The following is a 7,227-nucleotide window of genomic DNA, read 5'->3' on the forward strand; positions in this document are numbered from 1 at the left end:
TTTTAAGGGCCAATAGCCCTACACATGTGATAGAGTTGCACGGAAGTAAATAAATACACTATATTCAAGACAGGCACATATGAACACATCCACACACATCCACATGAGTACAAGGAAAGCTGTGGAAATTGGAATAATAGTGTATCAATGTATCTTGGTAATAAAACTGTACTATAGCTTTGCAAGGTGTTACCACTGATGGTAACTAAAAAGGGAACATAGGCTCTTTCTATTATTTCTTACAATTTAATGTGAATCTATAATTGTCTCAAAATTAAAAGTCTAATTTTAAATAAATCTCTATAGGAGATTCTTATAGTGGAGTTATGAGACCCACGCTTTGAAAATAATCATGGTTAATATATCTAAGAATTCAGATGGCAAATAGAATTTCGAAAGAGAATTGTAAACTAAAAAATAATCTAATGAAAATTCCAGAACTGAAAGATACATTAACTGAACTTATGAGCTTAATAAATAGGTCTAACAGCAGATCAAACACAGCTGAAGAAGGAATCGTGCACTCCATCAGCGATCTCAAAAGAAATAATCCTTAATGAAGACGGAGGGGAAAGAACAGAAAGTACAGGGGGGAAAAAGGCACAAGACTCATATGGAAAGTAATGAAAAGCTCTAATATGAGGAGCTCCAGAAAGGGAGGGAGCAAATAGGGCAGAAATCAAATCTGAATAGACAATGTTTCCAAGGGTACACACTTTCCATCCCTAGTGCAGGAACATTCCACACGATGGGGCAGCTAAGCCTTTGCACCACAATTACTGAAGGCCACGCGCCCTAGAGCCCGTGATCCGCAGCAAGAGAAGCCGCTGCGATGACAAGCCTGCGCAGCGACTGCAGAGGGCCTCCCACTCACCGAAACGAGAGAAAGCCGCGCGCAGCGACGAAGACCCAGCAAGCCAAAAGAAAGAAAGAGAATCTCAGGGAACTTCAAGGGTGGGAAACACAAAGAAAACCGTAACTGGGACTTTGATAGTGAAACAGCTGTAAATCAAAGACAAATTCTTAAAAGGTCCCAGAGAAAAAAGATACATGATCTTCCAAGGAGCAACGACCAGAGCAACAGCTAACTTCTCAAGAGAAGGGATGGAAAAAGGAAGACAATAAAATGCTGAAAGGAAGTAATTGCCACCCTAGAATTCCACATTCACTGAAGACCCTTCAAAAATGAAGATGACATTGGGAATTCCCCGGCAGTCACTGGTTAGGACTCCACGCTGTCACTGCTGGGGCTTGGGTTCAATCAGTGGTGGAGGAACTAAGATCCCACAAGGAAGATGACAAAAAGATGTTTTCAGACAAAAAAAAAAAAAACCCAGAATATTTATCACCAAGGCTTTTTGTTATCAACAAAGTTTCTCTTAAAGGACAGACTGCTTTAGGGACAAGGGGAAAATGGAAAGGAAAAGGAAATACGGAAATTCCAATGAAGAACAAAGGAGAGGGGGGATATGTGGATAAATCTAAGTTAATATTGATTGGGAAAAAATTATGTCTCGTGAGCTTTAAAATTCATGGCAGCAACAGAATTAAAAAGTGGGTAAATGCAGCTAAAATATCCTAATGTCTGCATGGTCCTGGAAATAGTTAAAGTATTAATTTTATGTTTGATTTTAACAAGCATAGTATCAATATTGAATTCTCCTAGGGTAATCAGTAAAAGGATTGTAAAAAAAAAAATGTAACTAACAAGTTAACTATAGGAGAATAAAATAGAATAATAAAAATCCAAAGAAGGCCAGAAAAGGCAAAAAAGAAAAAGGAACACAGAAAGGGAAGGATAAGTAGAAAATAGTGAAGTCATTGATTTAAACCTAAATTGAACATCAGTGGTTAATTAAATGTGAAAAGATAAATATTCCAATGAAAATATTAATATTGTCAAATTGGACTTTAAGTCTATAGAAAGGTTGAAAGTAAAAGGATAGAAAAATATGCACCATGCAAACACTAATTCAAAGAAATTTTGTCTAGGGACTTTCCTGGCAGTCCAGTGGTTAAGACTCTGAGCTTCAATGCAGGCTGTTTGGGTTCCAGCCCTTGTCAGGGAACTTCAGTCCCACATGCCACAGAGCTCAGCCAAAAGCAAATAAATGAACAAAGTATGTTGATGTGGCTATACTCAAAGTAGACTTAAAGCCAAGAAGCACTGCTAGAGATAGAAGGCCCATTTCATGATGGTAAAGAGTCAGTCTCTTAGGAAGAGATAATTATAAATTTGCATGTGTGTGTCAACACAGCTTTATAGTTATATAAAGTAAAAATTGATAGAAACAAAAGGAAAAGTTGACAAATCCATAATTGTAGTGAGATATTTTAACATACCTATCTAAATGATTTATAGGGCTAGCAGAAAAAAAATTTCAGTACGAAGCCCAAGCTGGAATCAAGATTGCCAGGAAAAATATCAATAACCTCAGATAGGCAGATGACATCACCATTAAGGCAGAAAGCAAAAAAGAACTAAAGAGCTTCTTGATGAAAGTGAAAGAGGAGAGTGAAAAAGTTGGCTTAAAACTCAACATTAAAAAAACTAAGATCATGGCATCTGGTCCCATCACTTCATGGCAAATAGATGGGGAAACAATGGAAACAGTGACAGACTTTATTATCTTGGGCTCCAAAATCACTGCAGATGGTGACTGCAGTCATGAAATTAAAAGACGCTTGCTCCTTGGAAGAAAAACTATGACTAACCTAGACAGCATATTAAAAAGCAGAGACATTACTTTGTCAACAAAGGTCTGTCTAGTTAAAGCTATGGTTTTTCCAATAGTCATGTATGGATGTGAGTTCAGTTCAGTTCAGTTGCTCAATTGTGTCCGACTTTTTGCGACCCCATGAAACGCAGCACACCAGGCCTCCCTGTCCATTACCAACTCCCAGAGTCCACCTAAACCCATGTCCATCGAGTCGGTGATGCCATCCAACCATCTCATCCTCTGTCGTCCCCTTCTCCTCCTGCCCTCAGTCTTTCCCAGCATCAGGGTCTTTTCAAATGAGTCAGCTCTTCACATCAAGTGGCCAAAGTATTGGAGTTTCAGCTTCAACATCAGTCCTTCCAATGCACTACAAAGAAAGCTGAGTGCTGAAGAATTGGTGTTTTTGAACTGTGGTGTTGGAGAAGACTCCTGAGAGTCCCTTGGACAGCAAGGAGAGCAAACCAGTCCATCCTAAAGGAGATCAGTCCTGATGTTGAAGCTGAAGTGCCAATACTTTGGCCACCTGATGTGAAGAAATGACTCATTTGAAAAGACTCTGATGCTGGGAAAGGAGGAGAAGGGGACGACAGAGGATGAGATGGCTGGATGGTATCACTGACTTGATGGACATGAGTCTGAGCAAGCTCCAAGAGTTGGTGATGGACAGGGAAGCCTGGCATGCTGCAGTCCATGGGGTCGCAAAGAGTCGGACACAATTGAGAGACTGAACTGAACTGATAGAACATCTGAACAAAATGGTAAACAGACTTGGCCTAACAGAGCAACTACAGAATAGACATTCTTTCCAATTATGTGTGAAAATTTTACCCATACTGACTATAGGGAATAAAATAATGCCTCTCCCCCAAAGATGTCCACATCGTGATCCTCCAGGACCTGTGACTATGTTCTCATGTGGCAGAGGGAAACAAGTTTGTGGATAGAATTAATGTTGCTAATCAGATGACCATGAGATAAAGAGATTAATGAGGATTATCTGGTTGGGCGCAAGGTAATCATTGGGGTCCTCAGAAATAAAGAGGCTGAAGAGTCCGTGTCAGAAGAAGACAGGAAGTCTCTAGAAACTGGAAAAGGGAAAGAAATAGCCTTCTGCAGAGACTCAGGAAGGAACACAACTCTGGGGACACCTGATTTTAGCCTACTGAGATCCATTTCAGACTTCTGACTCCAGAACTGTAAGAATAACAAATGTATGTCATCTTAAATCACGATTTTTCCATTATCTATGACTTGCAGCCAATGCAATTGCTGATTCCAGGGTGTCCATCATTAACCATCCTAAACAGCAGGGGCAGTGCATGAAAGGGTAAAGCCAGAACATAGGCTGGATCTTGGGGATCAATGTGAGCTGAGTCTGAAGAAGCAGGGTAGGATCCTATCTACTTCATTTATTTATGAAACATTTACTAAGCACCTACTCTCTGCTAGGTCCTGAGTGAAACACAGCAATGTGGAGATGAACAAAACAAAGTCCTTGCTCTCAGGAAGCTCACGGGGAAGGATGGGGAACTAAAGTCAAGTAGAAAACAGTGGAGAAGAGCAGTGACAGGCACGTGCCCTGGATGCGAAGGAAGTACAGAGGACTTTTCTGGTTGCAAGTGACAGAATCCCAACGTGTGCAAGAGAAGACCAAAAATGTATGGGCTACTAGAGTCAAAAGGAGGGATGGCTAGAGGCAGAATGTGGGCAGAAAGGATGCAGGGAGGTGAGGAACGACATGGAGTGTGTGGAGAGCCATGAGAGCTGGGGTGGCTTGGGCATAAAGCACAGAGGAGATGGAGGTGCCCACAGGCCACACCATGGTGGGGGCCAGCCTCAAATGCCAGGCCATGCATCTGGATGTCATTTGGTAGGCAATGGGCAACTGTGGAGGGAGGGAAGCAGTTGTTAAAGAGAGGAAGGGAGGGACTTCCCTGGTGGTCCAGTGGCTAAGACTGAGTTCCTAATGCAGTGGACCTGGGTTTGAGCCCTGGTCAGGGAACTAGATTCCACATGCTGCACCTAAGACCTGGTGCAGCCAAAATAAATAAATACTTTAAAAAAGAGAGAGAGAAATGCAAAATGGTGAAATTTGGGTGTTAGAAGTATCACGCTGACTGTGGTATGGAGGGTGGATCAGAGAAGAGCAAGACTGCAGTCAGGCATTCCTATTAGGAGGTTGTTGCAATAATACAGGTGGGATGGTGGTTCTGTGTCTATGAGGAGTGCCATCAGAAGGGGATGTAAGCAGAACACAGGAGTCAGAATCAGAAGGCTCGTGATTGATTTCAGGTGGGTGATGGTCATGGGAAAGGAGAAGGACAAGATTCCCTGATTTATTTTTTATTCTATTATTTTTTAATATTTATTTATTTTTGGCTATGTCAGGTCTTAGTTGCAGCTCAGGGGCTCCAGAACATGTGAGTTCAGTAATTGTGGCTGGCAGGCTTGGTTGCCTCACGAGGCAAGTGGGATCTTAGTTCCCCCATCAGAGATTGAACCCATGTCCCCTGCACTGGTAGGCAGACAATTCTTGACAACTGGACCACCAAGGAAGTCCCAAAATTCCCTGATTTCTGATGGAGGCAACTGGGAGTGGGGTTAATGCCATTGATCAAGATGGGGATGCAGGAGAGGAGTTTGGAGGAAGATGATGGATTCAGATTACACTGAGTATAGAGGGTTTGTGGGACATTCTGGTGGAGACAGTCAAGGGGCAGCTGGATATTTAGGCCTATAACTCCAAGGAGAAGTCTAATCTGGAGAAACACAGGAGCCATCAGAATCTACAGGGACATTGACAATAGAATCATTGTCAGTTCGGTGGCTCTGCAGCCTGCTTTGAAGATGAGTTTAGTCAACAGTTTTACCCCAGCAGAGTGGATGGGTCCTGTAAGATACAGACTACAAGGGTCTATTGTATTCTGCTCTTCAGGAGGTCACTGGTAACCATGGAAGAAAGAATTTTGGTGGCATTGTGGGAGTGTAAACCAGATTGCAGTGGGCTGCAGAATGAATGGGAGGTGAGAAAGAGAAGACAGAAAACGTGGACCCCTTTGGGGAGAAGTTTTGGATGAGAGGCGGAAGCAAGAGCTTCATCCCCCTCAAAGGCCACCTTCCATCTCTTGGAGGAACTTGGCAAAGAGGATTGGGAGAATCTGGAGGCTGAATCAGATGTTCCATGGACCCCAGATCACACCAGGGAGGCAAGCTGGGAGTCGCCAAAGGCCTAGGGAACCTTAAACTTACAAGTCTCAAAACTAAACCTGCTGTGCCTACCTTTCTCTACCTATTCCAAATCCAGTCTACCATCTTCTCCATCCAAGTAATCGTCCATAACTCAAATCTGCCCATGTTTCTGCCCTACCTACAACCCCCCAGCAACTACTTTCGCCACTCTCACCTCACCTCCCTGAACTGGCATTCAAAACCCTACTTTCCAGAGTTCCCTGGCAGTGCAGTGGTTAGGACTCAGTACTTTTGCTGCTGTGGTCTGAGTTCAATCCCCGGTCGAGGAACAAAGATCTCACAAGCCGTGTAGAGCAGCCAAAAACAAACAAACAAAAAACTCTACTTCCCTCTGCATCTTCACCTCCACAGTCTTCACTACCCCCTCATCCTCTACCCAGGCCTCCTGGAGCCACAGAAATTCCCAGTGAACTCTGCTCTCCCACCTTCATTAGCCTACTAGTCATCTTAGACTCAGTCTACTCAAACACCACCTCTTTTGAGTTAGCTACTCCCTCCTTGGAGAGAACCAGGACCTTGCCCACACCTCTCTCAGAACTCAGGTAGAATGAATTACTCTGTGTCTATTTGTTGACATGGCTTTCCCCACACTGGACCATGCTTGCTATGGGACCAAGGTCCCCATTATTCCTTATTCCTTATCCCCTTATTCCTCTCTGAATCATCAGCACCTGGCGAGGGCTGAGTTCCCAGCAAGCGCCAAAGAATGTGAAGTGGAGATCCACCCAGAGTACCCATCATGAGAGGGTAAATGTTTAAAATATGAAGTACTTCACTGACCCTTTGATCCACCAGTCAAAACCTTGAATCTGCAGGGTTCTCTCCCTTCCCCCCTTTCCTTTCTCCCTAATTGTACTAATACATTCAGATTAACTTCTCTTAAGGGAAAGAAAAGGCAGGCTCTGGACAACTATATCTTTAAGTCATATGCTACAGTGTCTCCTACGGACCAGGTTGAGGCAGCTCTATGAGGGTGTGCCGCAGTGCAAGAGCCCTGGGTTCCTTCTCTAGGAACCTAACCTTGATTTTTTTTTTCCTTTTACAAACTATGTAACCTCTCTGAACATTAGTTCAGATGGATGTGGTTACGAATACTATTACCTAAAAGAACTGTGGAGAGAATCAGGTGCAATACTCATGCAAAAGCCCTACATGATGTTACTTTATATTAGGCTTTTGTTCAGTTCAGTTCAGTCGCTCAGTCGTGTCCAACTCTTTGAAACCCCATGGACTGCAACACACCAGTCTTCCTTGTCCA

The sequence above is a fragment of the Bubalus kerabau genome, chromosome 1 (assembly GCF_029407905.1).
Source record: "Bubalus kerabau isolate K-KA32 ecotype Philippines breed swamp buffalo chromosome 1, PCC_UOA_SB_1v2, whole genome shotgun sequence".
In the NCBI taxonomy this organism is placed as follows: Eukaryota; Metazoa; Chordata; class Mammalia; order Artiodactyla; family Bovidae; genus Bubalus; species Bubalus kerabau.